We start from the raw sequence: 16,008 nt of genomic DNA on the forward strand, positions 1-16,008 counted from the left end.
CCACCTTCCCCCTACCCTCCTGGTATCACTACTCCCATTTCTGTTCCTGAGGGCTTTATCTGACCAGGATTCTGTGTGTCCTGAGCTCTTGTCTGTACCTGTGTCCATGCTCCAGCCTAGCCTACAGTGAAAGGCAGGATTGGGGTCATGATAGTGGGAGGTGAGAAAGCCACAAGGAACCAGAGGAATATTGTGTGTTCCACTCGTGCTATATTGTGCCCTGGTTGACTCAACCCTTCCTTGGGACCCTTCTGTGAGGGGATGTAGCATTGTCTACAGATGGGTTTTAGGTCTCTGCTCCAACCCGCCTCATTCTCAATAATATTTTTTTGATTGTTTGTTTTGGATCTTCTGATTTTCAGCATATATTTTTAAGTGCTTACCACGTTCCAGTGGACACAACAGCTGCAACACTGAACTAAATCCACCAAGGACCACGAAGGGGGCCGAACCCGGCAGCGTTTCACTCTGTTCTGCCCGAGACTGCTGTGAGGTGAGATGACTCTACTGTAACCAGCAACAACAAGCGCCCCGTCCAAATGCTTTGACAAGGACAGAAGTCACAAACCCGAGCGAGTCTACCATCGGGGGAAGGAGGATCAGCCTCATGAAACGCCACTCAAAATCGGAGAGGACATGTTTTGTAGAGGCATGCATAATATCAAAATCCAAGAGGAAGTTCTTAGTATGACCCGAGAGAAGCCAGGTAGGCATTGTAAAGGGGCGGAATGTTGAAATGCTAAGGTAAAGTAGGCTAACGAGTCAAATAAACTTGGGGTGGTAGGTCACGAAGAAAGGACCCTATGCTACATCTCACTCACTCAGTGCCACCAAGTTAATCTCAGTGACCCCATAGGACAAAATAGAATGACCTCTGTGGGTTTTCAGGACTGAATTTCTTTTGTTGTTGTTTTCAGGGGCCAAGGAGTTGGTTCCGACCCATAGAGAGCTTATACACAACAGAATGAAACACTGCCTGGTCCTGTACCATCTTTACAGTTGTTTCTAGGATTTCCCATCGTTGTACCGTAGGGTCAACCCATCTGGTTGAGGGCCTTCCTCTCCTTCGCTAACCCCTTTCTTTACCAAGCATGGCATCCTTCTCCAGGGACTGGCCTCTCTTAACAACATATCCGTAGAATGTAAAACGAAGTGTCACCATCTAAGGAGCACTCTGGTCATAATATTCTTCCAAGACAGATCGATTTCTCCACAGTACTTTCGATATTCTTCTCCAACACCACAAGTCAAATACATCACGTGCATCAGTAGAAAGCTTTATCTTTCACCTGTCAAGCAGCTGTGGGTTTGAGCTGCTGACCTTGTGGTCAGCAGCCCAATTCAGGACTCACTGTGCCTCCAGGATGCCTTAATTCTACATAAATCTGGAAAATCCAGAGTAAGTATGCCTTGGACAATATCAATTAGTTAAACAAGACTGGAATGCTAGGTGGTGCAACCAGTTGGCTGCTAACAAAAAATTAGAATTCGGGACCAGCCAGAAGCACCTAGAAAGAAAGACCTGGTGATCTACTCTGTAACGCCCTGACACACAGGGGGTTGCCATGAGTCAATTTGATTTGGCAGCAACTTCATAAAGCAAAGTTTACCTGGGACTACAGACTGGAAGATGAGTATGAGTCTGAAGATGAGATTGTCCAACTCTGCTTGTAAATTCCTAATTTCCTAGTTGGTGGTCATGTGACGAGCAGAGGGGTATGTCGGAATGGAAGGAAATCCTGAGATGAACGAAATGTGTTCTCTTTAGTGTAGATAAGAGGGCAGCATTTTGGTGAGAAGCCAAGAACTTAACCATTTATACTTTCCAGGGACTCATGAAACAATTCATGATCACCACCATTTGTTTGTTTGTTTTGAAAGCTGATTCTCAGTGATTACTCTTTTAATTCTGAGTTGCATTTTTACTGAGATTTGTAAGGCGTAAACTTGAAAAATCCAAGCTTTAATGTGGCTATCAGACATAAAAGTGATATGTTTACTGTCTAATCATTTATTAGGTACATTCTTTATTGGGGATTTTTATGTTGGTAAAGGAGCAAGCAAGATATAGAAACTATTTCATGTACTAAAAAAAAGAGCTAGTGAAAGAACAGAGAAAGGTAATAAATCCTGTGTAGAGGCTTATAAATTAGATGCCACTGTTGGAACACAGTTGTTTTATAGAGTTGACTTAAGAGATGAGTAGGGATCATTGGCGATTACACCTGCCATTCAAGATCCGAATCTGTGTCTGTTTTCAAATCAGACATCATGGGAGATACAGAAACAACCACAGACATCTGACAGCCATCACTGTAGGTGCTTCTAATATGCAGGCAGGCACTGCCCCCATATTCCAAACAAGGAAAGTGAAACACATGGAGGTTACGTAGTTTGACCAACATCACAGAGCTGGGAGATGATGAAGCTGGAATCTGCACAGCTTGTCTGGTTTTAGGCCCTCAGCTCTGGAACACTGTACTCCTTTCCTGTGAATGGCAGTGTGACTTAAAAACGAATCTCAATTCAGAGAAGGTGGCCAATTCAACCAAAGGAAGTGAAGGACAATGCCTTGGTTCTAAATGGTAGTTCTAAGTAGAATCTCTTTCAAAGCATGGTGACCTGTTATACTGGCTGAAGTTAAAAAGCACGAACACTGCCAATGTATAATTTTATAATAGAATACAGGTTTGAAAATGGTTTATTCTCAGTGACATTTGAGGAAACACTTCTTATTCATTCTTGTAAAGAAAAGCCATTGGGTAATAAAAAATGAACAACAACAACAAACCAGTAAACCAGCTGCCATTTTGTCAAGTGGATTCTGACCCGCGCTCCGTTGTTTTCAGTGACTGATTTAGAAGTTGACCACCAGCCTAGGCTTTACTTCTGAGAAGCCCCTTAGTGCACTCAAACTAGGGAGGGTTTTCATTTCTTCTCCACGTGAAGAGTGTGATGGAGTGAAATTTCTTTTTTTCCTTTCTTTTAAAAATTAAATACTTTTATTGGGGGCTCTTACTTCTCTTATCACACTCCATGCATTCATCCATTGTGTTCAGCACATTTGCACATATGCTGCCCTCATCATTTTCAAAGCATTCTCTTTCTACTTGAGCCCTGGATATCAGCTCCTCATTTTCCTCCCTCCCTCCTCACCCTTCCCTTATGAACCCTTGATAAATCATAGATGGTTATTTTCAACATACTACATCGTCACCCTTCACCCACTTTTCTGTTGTTTGTTTGTCCCCGGGGGAGGGGGCTATATATCTTATATATCGATCCTGTGATTAATTCCCTCTTTCTCCCGCACCTTCCCCTTATCCTTGTGATATCTCTGTTATTATTGTTGGTCTTGAGGGGTGTATCTATCCTGGATTCCCTGTGTTGTGGGCACTTATCTGTAGCAGTGTACATGTTCTGGTCAAATCCAACTTGTAAGGTAGAATTGAGGACATAATAGTGGTGGAGGAAGGATGCATTAAAAAACCAGAGGAAAGTTGTATGTTTCATCAGTGCTATACTGCACCTTGACTGTCTTGTCTCTTACTTGTGACCCTTCTGTAAAGGGATGTCCAATTGTCTACAGATGGGCTTTGGGTCTCCATGCACACTCCCCCTCATTCACAATGATGAGATTTTTTTATTCTTTGATACTTAACACCTGATCCTATTGATACCTCGTGATCACATAGGCTGATGTGCTTCTTCCATGTTGGCTTTGTTACTTCTCAGCTAGATGGATGCTTGTTTACAGTCAAGCCTTTAAGAACCCCAGATGTTGTATCTTTTGATAGCCGGGCACCATCAGCTTTCTTCACCACATTTGCTTATGTACCACTTTGTCTTCAGTGATGGTGTCAGGAAGGTGAGGATCATGGAATGCCAGGTTAATAGAGAAAAGTGTTCTTGTATTAAGGGAGTACTTGAGAAGGGGCCCAATGTCCATCTGCTACTTTAATACCAAACCTACAGATATATGCACATAGCTCTATTTCCCCATCTTATTATATAAATATGTTTACATATGTACATGCCTATATTGAGACTTATATAAATGACCTTTGCCTCCTAGTTTTTCCCTCTATTTCCGCTTCCTTTCCTCTTGTTCCACTATCATGTTCAGCCTTCCTTTGGGTTTCAGTAATTCCTCTCAGTTACATTGCCCTTGATCAAGCCCTACCAAGCCTCCTACACCCTCCTCAGCATTCATTTAAATCACTTGTTGTTCCCTTGTCCCTGGATGTATTAATACCCACTTTTTTCTCCCCACCTTTTCCCATGTCACCCTGGAATGGTCGGTCCCATTGTTTTCTCCTCCAGATTGTTTATCTTGCCTATCTTATCTAGATAGACCTGCAGAGATAATAATATGCACAAAAAAACAAGACCGAGCAAAACAAAGCAACAACAACAACAAAACCAACAACAGCAACAACAAAAAAATGACATAAAAAAGAAAAACCTATAAATAGCTCAAGGTTTGTTTGTTCACCGTTAGGAGTATTTTCAGGTTGAATCTGATGGGTGCTATTTCCTGGTTCCAAAGTCTATTTTTGGTATTCCCTGGGGACTTCATTGCTCCACTCCCCTTGCTGCTCTGTTGCACATTCCTAGTGTTTCACCTCGGTGTGGTGGGGTCAGATCAGGCGAAATTCCCACACTGTGTCTCCAGTGTTGTCCCCTGTAGTGCTATGGTTCAGTGAGGGATGTTGTGACTCGTAGTGAGGTTGGCCCTATGGTCATCTCCATGCATTGTTTGCTCTGAGCAGAAATATCATCCTCGGGGCTTGGTGGGGAGTGAAATTTCTTATTATGGTTCTTCTACCCAAGTTTTGGAAACTCCACCCATTGACTGGGTGGGACTATGTAAATAGGTTTGGGTGACACTGATAGAGGGGAGTGGATACCATTCCTGCCTGCATGGATGGACCACCTTTGAAGCAGCAGCAGAGAGGAGAGAAACTCTGAGCACCTGGAAGAGGAGGTTCGAGATCTCTGTCTGAAGTGGCAGACACTGCAGAGACCAGAGGCATCACAGAGTGTGGCACCGAGACTCAGGAGCAGCACCAAGATTATGGGTAACTTCTCCATCTCTGTCCCAAGACTGTAGAATGGAGGGACAGAGGATGGGAGATCTCACTTCCTGGCTCACCACCACCCCCATTTGCCCTACACTTATTGGGTGTCCAAAATTTTAGCTCTGATGCTTTCCTCCTCACCATTTTCAAGTTTTGTGATAGTCATATTTGGATCACACAAGCTGGTGTGCTGTTTCCATGTGGACTTAGTTGACTCATTGCTTAGATGGTGGCTTGGTGAGTACAAGCCTTTAAGATCCCAGACACTATTCTGATTGATAGAATCTTCTTTCTTCACCACACTTTGCTGTAGCACCCTTATCTTCAGTGATCCTTTCATGAAGGTGTGTATCAAGCAGGGCCATGATGTAAGAACTGATTGTTCTTTAGTAGATGCCTCTTTTAGGCTCTAAAACCTAAGCATTTGTTCTATGTAGTATCGAGCCTCCTCACGGAAATAATGAGTGCTTAGCCTCAAAGAGACAGTGTAAACCACAAGGGATGAACATAATTTCTATAATATCATTACATATTTTCACATATGTGTGGTGTATTCATGTGTGTGCTAATGTAAATGCATGTATGTGTGTGCCCCACATGCTTGAATCCATTATTGTGAACATTTTGAATTTTGAAAGCCTTCTAACCTAGGCGGACTCTTTTTCCAATACTGTGTTGGATAATATTGTCTATAATTTATGAAGAGTATAAATATTGGCCCTAAGTATTGTAAGAGTCTGAAAGAGAAATATGAGGGATAATAATAGCGAATGGGGTCAAGTAACATATCATTGTTTTCAACAAAGCATTTCTTGGCTACACCCTTTGCATCGGTGTGATTAACTCATAGTCTTCCAAAGGTCGAAGGTATTTGCCATTTGTGTGTCTTCACCGTGACCATCTCCGCTGCCATCACCACCCCATGTTCATTCTTCACTAAGCCTAAGTCTCGCCTCATGGGGAGGCGCATTGTCTCTTCGTTTCTCACTTAGATGGGCAGGCATATCATCAAGGTCAGACACTCTGAATCCAGGCTGTCTTCGTGCAAGTCCTTGTTTCACTAATAGATATTTGTCAAGAATGATGAGGCTTGCCAACTGCTACTAGAAGCTGAAAGACTAAAAGGAGAAATTTCTCGAGCCTGACTTTTAGCCTCCAGAAATGCGAGGAAATACATTTCTGCTCTTCAAGGACACTCCCTGTGGCGATTGTTGAGGCATGACAGCATCAGCAAGCCATGCCTTGGTTCCCTCGTCTCTGAAGTGGAGCTCCGACTGCTGCAAGGGGGATTAGATTAATGCAGTAAGCGCTCTCAACAGTGCTGGCCCACAGTTCAGCTCATTATCTGCATTAATATCATGGCATAGGATGTCCCGTTCGCTTATAACGACTCTTTCTGAATTTAACTTAGTTGTCTTAAATACATCTCGGTCTTGATCATATGTCTCAAATTCATCTCCCCGCCCCACCCACCCAGAAAATGCTCATGAATACTACCAAGAGTTTCTTTGTTGTAAAACCATAAATATATTGTCTATAAGACTGATTAGCACTTATAATAGTTTTTTCTACTTATTTACTTACTTGGGAGAAAGACAGGGCTGTCTGCTTCCATAAAGAGTTATAGTCTCAGAAACCCATGGGGGCAGTTCTGCCCTGTCCTACAGGGTTGCTATGAGTCGGCATTGACTCAATAGCAAGGAGTCCTTGGGATTCACTGACTTACCTTTCACCTTCGTTGTTATTGTTGAGTGGCTTATAGACTTGAACTTGTTGCAACACTACACACATCACAGTGAAACACAGCTGCTCCCTTGCCATCCTCATAACAATTCCCAACCTTGAGCCCATTGTTGCAGCAATTGTGCCTGTCTACCTTCTTGAGGGTCTTGGCTCTTTCTGGCTGACCCTCTACTTCAGCAAGCGTGTCTTTTCCCAGGGACTGGCTCCTCCGGATAACATGTCTAAATGGCATGCCAAGAAGGGTTGCCATCCTTGCCTCGAAGAATTCTGACTTTACAGCTTCCAAGGCAGATTTGCTCGTTCTCTGGTGTCTGTGATGTTGTCCATCTCCTTTGCCCACACCATCATGCCATCGGGTCTTCACTTCCTTCTTCAACATCCAGCTTTCGCATGCCACTTCAGTGATCGAAACCACCATTCCTAAGGTCAGGAGCATTTTACTTCTCTTGGTGATATCTTTGCATGTTAACACTGTCAAAGATCTTGTGCAGTTGACCTGTCCAATGTAATCCATCATTTGATTTCTTGACTGCATGTTAGATGTGGATTCAAGCTAAATGAAACCCTGGGTAACTCCAACCTTTTCTCCATCGATCCTGGTGTTGCAGATGGGTCCAGTTGTGAGGAGCTGTGTTTTCCTTCTGTTGACGTGTGTTCCATCCTGAAGGTTCTCCTCTTTCATCGGAATCCCTAAGTGCTTCATGTTCTTTTCACTTTCAGCAGGCCAGGTTATGTCAACTGCTTACTGCAGCTTATTCCTCTTCCTCCAATCGTGGGGTTATGTTCCTCTTGATATAGTCCAGGTTCTTGGCTTATTTGCTCCGCATACAAACTGAGAAAGTGCAATGAAAGGGTACAGCTCCAACTCAACATCTTTTCTATTTTTCAACCACACAGTCTTCCCTTGTTCTATGTGAAGCCTGCTCCTTGGTGTATGCACAGGTTCTTCAAGAGCCCATCAGGCTGACATAATTATGAGATTCACACGTATCTGTGTATTTTCAGCATCTGGCATGGAGTAGAGCATTTAATAGACATTCGTGAAGATTGGATGCATACAAGAGTTGATTCTCTTGTTCTCATAACTATCTAGAGTGATAAGTTCTAGTTTCTCTGGGGGACTAAACTTATACATCCCTTGAGAAGTTGTCTTCTAAGCTCCAGCTTCTTTGGAGTATATACTTATACACCCCTTGAGAAGTTGTTCCCAATACAGATTAACACGCAGTCGGACATGATGTACTTGCCTCCACCCCTCTGACCTCACCCCACACCCATCATCCCTTTCTCCTGGTTTCAGCCACATTGACCATTTCTTGAACAAGCTACCTGGTTCCCCTGGAGCTTGGACATTTTCTGTCCTCCCTGTTGGGATTGCTCTCTGCAAGGCATCTCTCATTGGGCGCAGTCATGTGGTGAGTAGATCTTCCCTGACTACTGTACTTAAGACAGCATCACCTCCCCATCCTTTCTCCACTGGCACTCCCTGGAATCTGGACTGGCTCATACTCCCGCCTCTAACATCTAGTACATCATATCATATATTTCCTGGTAGCCCATTTCCCTCCTCCAAGTGTCGATCTGTCCTATTCATAGATGTATCATCAGCACTTACAAAAGTTAGTTAAGAAAATGACCACCAGATGGATGAAGAAGAGACATGTGAGGGAAAGAGCAAGCTATGGAGCTGAAGAGGAACCCCAAGTCCACTGTCTTTACCGCAGCAAGAGCTGCTGTGATACTGAAGCCCACAACTCTCCCCTCCATCCTGAGCCTCAGAAAACAAAACAAAACCTCCACACGTTAACATTCGTTTAAATGGAGATCAAGTGATAAGATATTACAGGTTAATCTCTCTTTAGACTGATTTTAAAGCTGTTTCAGGAGAAAAAAAAAGTGAAGGGGAAGTCCAGGTGGTTTAAGCCCCTGGCGAATCCCCTCGACCACGGACTGGGGACGTGAACTGCCTTGGTAACATGCAGGATGCATTGGAAAAGGGGATTGTTGCAGATGCATTTAGGCTAAAATTTGCCTTCCTTATCACCCACTTACGTTTGTTCTGGTTTGTAATGTTTTCTGCTTCCTTTCGATTGAGGATTTTATGTTTCACTTTGTTATTCTTGTTAGTTTCAGTTTGCTTATTTGTTTTTAATGTGTTTCTGTATATGAAATCCAGGGTTGGTTACATCTACAGAGACAGCAACTGATGAGTGGGTCCTTGGGGGTCGGGCAGGGGAGGTTAGAGGGAAATGGGGAGTACAATAACAACAAGCACAGAATGAAGAAAATGTTCTCAAACGGCTTGTGTTGATGATTGTCCCTCCTCTTGATGGAAGTGAACGATCAGATTGTATGATATGTGAATTATATGGCAATAAAATTGTTGGGGGCACCCTGACTTTTAGTCAATTCCAACTCATAATGATCCTATAGGACCCAGTCTGGCTGCCTCTTTCGGCTTCCAAGGCTCAGCAGGAGCAACACGTCATCTTTCGACTGCAGAGCAGCCGGTGGGTTCAAACCACCGACCCTGTTGGCAGCAGCCTGACTTGTAACCCACTGGACCACCAAGGCTCATTCGTAGATTCCAAGTGGAGTCAAAGGGCTGAGCAGGAAGTGCAGGATCTGCCTTTGTCTCCTTCCTATACTTCTCTCTGTACTTGGTATTGTGCCTCTGAATTGACTTCTCCCACCAGATGGCAGTATGCTTTCAATATTTAGAATACAGGTACTGTTTAGGTTGGTCATTTATTATGCTTCCCCAAATGATGTGTACTTTGCTATTTGGGGAAAAAATGGTTGCTAGGTCTCAGGAGATATTTGTATTTCCACCTGCGTTGATGCCCTAACACCCTGTCACCCTATACCTCCTAAGTGGAGAGAAGCGTAGCTGTATTATAGCCGTGGGATATTTATAACAGGGAAATATAATAGAGGAGCAATCAGTGAATATCCATGCCACAAAAGCTTTGAAGAAAGGCTATTTGATTGAAGATTAACCTGTAAAATGTTTGTGCAGCCTCCCAATGCAGTGCTAATGCGATACAGAGATGAACCACTAATAAGGCAGACGCAGATCTCTCTCTCTCTCTCTCTCTCTCTCTCTCTCTCTCTCTCTCTCTCTCTCTCTCTCTCTCTCTCACACACACACACACACACACACACACACCGTGCATTTCATGTGATACAAAGTGCCAGCTGCATTTTGAACGAGAGCTGCAAGCATCAGAGTTGATGGACTCAGTGGTCCACTAGGGATAACCCAACTGCGGGAAGATTTCAGTACTGCGTCTCACTGACTTTGGAAATATTATCAGGAGAAACCAGTCCCTGGAAAAGGACATCATGCTGGGTAGAGGGACAGTGAAAATTTAAAGAGGCCCAAATCAAGATGGAAGCACACAGTGGCTGCAACCATTGGTTGAGACCTAAGAACAATTGTGAGAATGGTGCGCAGAGTCACTACTGGCCGACACCAGCTCACAGGGACCTGCAAACAACATGTGGTGTTTTGCTCTGAGAAAACAGCTGGAGTGATTTCTACCCCAGAGGGTTTGTTCCTTTTGTGAGCGTGAGACATTTTCTGGGTACACAACAAGGTAGTGGTTTAAGACATTTGGGGGGGAGGGGCTCTCAGCTTCAGCAGACTCTATGCCTGTTATATTTTATACATTTCACAGAGATTCATCAATATACTTATGCAAACAAAGTAGTGGTAGCCGAATAGGCAATTGAAGTGGCCTATCAAGAAGAGATTGGTCAGTCTGTGGCCCTGCTGGGAGGGCAGTGCCTTGTAAACTGACAAGGAGTTAGCACTGGGGGGTTAGCTTTCTTCTGTTGACCTCAGTGGGTGGTTCAAATACTCCGGCCACTCTTTAGGAGTAAAGACTGAGAAACCCTACGCAGGGGCCATGGGAGTCAGAATGGACTTGATGGTACGGAGTTTGGTTTCAGTTAATCCCCCCCCCCCATTGTTTATATGTGCAGCCTACCCCACAGGGATTTGCAAATAGAAGAAGAAAAGAAAGGAGAAAAGGCAAGACGAGAAGGAACTGTGGGAGAGCTCCTACAAGATCTGAAACATGGGCCAAGGGCTGCACCACAGGAAGGCCCTGCATCCGTCAGTGGGGATGGCGGAGGTAACAGTTGACAAAGCTGCAACATTGGCAGTTAGCACTGAAGAAGCTGACAGCAGAGAGGCCACAGGCAGAGAGCCCTGTGCTGAGGGCCAGCGAGGAGGTCTGCACACCTTTAGAGCAGCGGTTCTCAACCTGTGGGTCCCGACCGCTTTGGGGGGTTGAATAACCCTTTCACAGGGGTTGCCTAAGACCATTGGAAAACACATATTTCTGATGGTCTTAGGAACTGAGACACTGCTCCTCTATCCGTCTCCAGAAGGGTCTGCCTACACGCAGATACACCCACATACGAGTACCTGGAGTGACAGCATCATCACACCAACCCCATCACATACGTCCCGTGCAAAGACAGGTGTACACGACAGAGTTGGCATCATAATGTACGTAAGCGGACCAGTCACCCATGTGTAGACAGCAGCTACTGAGGAGAAAGCAGCTGCTGTGCTGAAAGCAGCTACTCTGTTAAAAGCAACTACTGTGTTGAAAGTAGCAGTATTGGAGGTCAAATGATACTTCATGAATGACAATTACTGGGTAAATGCTGTAATTAATGTGTTAATCACTATGCTTTAATTATGTTCATTTTGTAACAATGAAAATACATCCTGCATATCAGATGTCAGAGCGCAGTAGCGAAATTACAGTGATGAAGTAGCAATGAAAATGATGTTATGGTTGGGGGGTCACCACCACCTGAGGCACTGTATGAAAGGATCTCGGCCTTAGGAAGGTTGAGCACCAGTGCTTCAGAGGGAGTGAGCACAGCCGAGGGAAGGGCTTGCTGGCTTCGGCCTTCACTGCAGAAGGGAGGAAGGTACTCTGCTCTTTAAGGGAGCCTTTTAGACTTTGTTACAAGCTCTTTGATCCAGATCCTGAGTTGTGGCCTGTTGATCCTGATCCTGAATTGTAGCCTATTACTTTCTTAATGAACGATTCAATGGTAAATATGGTCCGTGAATTCATTGTGGCCGTTTGCAACGGCTTGTCAAGCCCAACAGAGAAGTGGAGAGTCCCTTGGGGTTCCCGGAATTGTACAAGGGCTGGAGAGTGCAGGTGTGTCCTTGGTCTGACCTTGATTTCCATGATTCCCTCCCAAGTTACCTAGCTTCTGAGGCTGCTCACTGGCAGTCTCCTCCCCATGCACATTCAAGGAAGAGACCGTTGTCATTGTTGCGAGTGCGGGATTTGGCTCCAGCAGCTCCATGTTCATTTAGTCGTAAAGACTAAAGCCACGTGTGCCAGTGCAGAACTGTGCTCCGCGGGGGCTCCACGGCTTATGTGAAAGGAGAGACCAGACCTTTCTTTTGAGGCGCCCCTGGTGGACTGTAACTTCCAAACTTTCCGTTAGTAGCTGAATGCATGAACTCTTCATCTCACCCAAGGGCCCCAGAACCACAGAGAAGAAAAATAGAAAGCCACGGAATTTCCCCCTCGCTGAATGTGGAATTCCAGATACCATGACTGTGAATTTCAAGGCAGAGGTAGTTCACTGTGAAAGTCCCTTTCTAAGCTGAAGGGTCATGAAGGCCCTGGACACATGGCTGAACAGTCATCCAAATAATCTATTGGCAGCAATAAAGCAGAATGAATGTCTAATCCACGGAAGAGCTAACTAACAATTACTTCCAATTGTTGGCATTGTCATTGTTGTTCTGAAGTGCTACAGCCTGGTTTGATGCAGCCGAACCAGAGGTGCATTGGACAATGGAACAAAATACTGTCTGGTCCTCCACTCTCCTCCCAATTGTTATGTTCGAGCCCATTGTTGCAGCCACTGTGTCAATCAGTCCAATTGAAGATCTTCTCTTTGCTGCCCCACTACTTTACCAAGAGCGAAGTCCCTTTCCAGGGACTAGTCTCTCCTGATAACATGTCCAAAATATGTGCCACGAAGTCTCACCATCCTTGCTTCTAAGGAGCATTCTGGCTGTACATTTGCAGCTTTAGTGAACAATGGAACACGAACATTGTTTCATCATTAATGTCTGCGTTGTGGCAGAGGGTGTGGAAGACTAGCAATTCTTCAGTGCTCTAACTAACTGCCATCTTGCCACTGGTCTTGAGGACTCCTGAATTCTACCCACCTTGTGTTGTTTGGAATGATTAAGCAACGAACACATCTTCTGATATCTGTTAAACTAAACCAAAACAAAACAAATGTATGGCCATGGAGTGGACTCTGGCTCATAGTGACCCTACAGGACAGAGTTGAACTGCTCCCTAGGGTTTCTGAAACTGTAAACCTTTACAGGAAAAGACAGCCTTAACTTTCTCCAGTGGAGCAGCCGCTGGGTTTGGATAGCTGACCTTTTGTAGCCCAAATGAATAACCCACTGTCCCACGACTGACTACTCATCTCATGGAGTTCAAATGACCCTGTAGGATACCATAGCACTCCCCCACGGGTTTCTGAGACTAAGGATCACTACAGCAGTAGAAAACTGCTGGTGGTTTTGAACCACTGGCCTTTAGGGTAGCAACGCAACGCATAACCTTCTGTGCCACCAGGACTCCTTGATATCCTGGTAGACTTTGAAAATGCACTCCTAGAACAGCTTCCTCCCTAGAACATGGCTGTTCCAGAAACCCTGGCTCAGCTCAGCCATGTTTGGGCCATAACTAATTGCTAGAGTTATTACAACTCTACACTGGGACCTAACATGTTAGGGCCTTGTCATCTTTTGACATGAATATGAGTGCAAACTTGCACCGGTGCTTGAAGGCAATCTAGGCTTTGCCTAATGATGCTTTCCTGGCCTGTCCATGTATGATAACCTTCTACTGTATCTGCTCTTGTTAGGCCATTCCACTATCACCAAAGAGTCAACACTGCAGCCAGCTTGTCTGGCTGTTTGAGCTAGTTATCTCAGGAATTTTAGAATACTTTTATTGGAGGAAGCGTTCATGGCACTCCGTGTTGAAAATATTTTCATTACCTAGCAGAAGCCCAGTTAAAGAACATGAGCAGTTATGAAAGAGTAAAGCACACACACGCCATCAGTTCCTCTACAACGTATTATTTAAATTATTGTTTCTCCACGATAGATTCTTTCTCAAACCAACACTTACAGAGGCTAGAAAAAAATGGAAAGTGAATTGCTACCTCCTAGGACCCAGAGCTCAGCATTGGAACCTTGACCCACCTTTTGAACCCGCTTGTTGGGATCACTCTAAAATCTGTCTTCAGCCCGTCCAGAACAACAGGTTGCTCCAGAACTGGCGGAGTTCTCCTGGGTTCCTGTGGAAGAGTTTTAGTGAGTTACACACTGCCAAGAGTTTACTGGCTTACCTTCAGAGAAAAGAAATAGCATGGCAGTTGTTGCTTCAATATTGTTGAAATTGCTATGCACTCGATACTGTGTATTGCTTTGGACAAGCACCCAAGTGATCCACTTATGTGCAAACTTGGGATGGGCACATTTTATTGACATTGGATGGATCCTGGAAGTCATGTAGCTAACTGATAACAACTTTGGAAAGCTGAGAGGGTGGATTTGTGGTTCACTTGCAAAAAAGTATATAGGATTTGATGGCTAGGAGTAACCCAATTTCTGAGTAAAATACTTTCAAATTTCCCTTTTCTTTTTACAAGTTTTTCAAATCCTTGGTGAGCTGCTTTCTAATACCGCAATTATTTTTTTATAGATCTAAAAGTGCCACTTATCTTTATAGGAACAGCTAGAATCAGTTTCTGATATTTTCAACCACACTACCCTAATTCAGTCTTGCAATATGGACCAATGAGTTTGGGTAGTTTATGTTGCTTAGCTTATGTCCCACACGTTTATTGTAAGGTATTTATATATTTTGCTATTTTTATGAAAAAAGTCTTTTCACCTAGCTCTTTAAACATCATCAAAATATAGAAGACTATAAATGTTTTCATGAACTCGGTAATACAATTTTTTTCATGGGTTTACTGATGAATTATAATTACTTTAGCTGATTCTTTGGATTTTATTGATAGTCAATGACATAGTCTATCAATGTTGCTCTCTTTTTAACTTTTAGAAGCAGTTATTTTTCTTGATTGTTTTCCCCAGGTATTATATTTATTTGATGGACTCAGTAATAATCAATAATACTCATAAGAGGAGTATGTTCATTTTCTCCTGATTTTTAGTTGATACCAGTTACTCCTTCATTAAACATTTTGTTGGTTTATGCTACTATGCTTTACCACATCTGGGAAGGCATAGCTTGGCACATCTCCATTTATGTCAGTAAACAAAATAGAAATCACTACAATATCATCATTTTCCTCTGTCCTCCGTCTAGAAGGATATTAATTATTTGGAGTATCTTATGCTTTGTTTCATGTTACCTTCTATCAGAACACACTTTCTGATACCAGTTCTGATTTGCCTTGCCATCAGTGGGAACCTACTGGATGGTACCAAAGAAGACCAACAACAACGAATCACATAATCCGAAGCTGAAGGAGGAATTAATATTAGAGCCTCCATTGTGAGAATCTGGTTTTCAGAAGGGTATGGATGACAGTGGGAACCCAAGATACATTTGTGGGAACTACATAGGAAATAAGCCTCCAGTGATCTCCCTCTATCCATAATTGAGGGATGGGAGGAAAGTGGTCACTAAGCAGAGTGCACTGGAGAGATGAGGATAGAGGATCAAAGGGATAAACCCAACTTGAACAGTTAAAACTTTGCCAGTTGACCCCCCCTTCTGATGCATGCTGCACCTGATCTGGTTTTCATCATTATCTGTATTTTCATTTTGTTTTGTTTGTTTGCTCACATTGGGGTTTATCTCAGAGGTGTCATGTCATCTTCTTGAAGTTGTCTTGAATGGTTTTCTGTTTTTCAGTAAGTGAAACCCAGGATTGATGAACCTATAGGGACAGCAAGAAGAAGGGTTTCGGGAGTGGGGAGGGTGAAAGGGTGATGACATCAAGGAATCCAGGGAGGAAAAGAATTCTTGGAAAGTGATTGTAGTAGTAACTGTACAATGCTTCTTGATGTGTTTGAACTATGGGATGATATGATATATGCATTCATTCCCAATTAGTGATACTTTTTTAA

The sequence above is a fragment of the Tenrec ecaudatus genome, chromosome 11 (genome assembly GCF_050624435.1).
Source record: "Tenrec ecaudatus isolate mTenEca1 chromosome 11, mTenEca1.hap1, whole genome shotgun sequence".
NCBI lineage: Eukaryota > Metazoa > Chordata > Mammalia > Afrosoricida > Tenrecidae > Tenrec > Tenrec ecaudatus.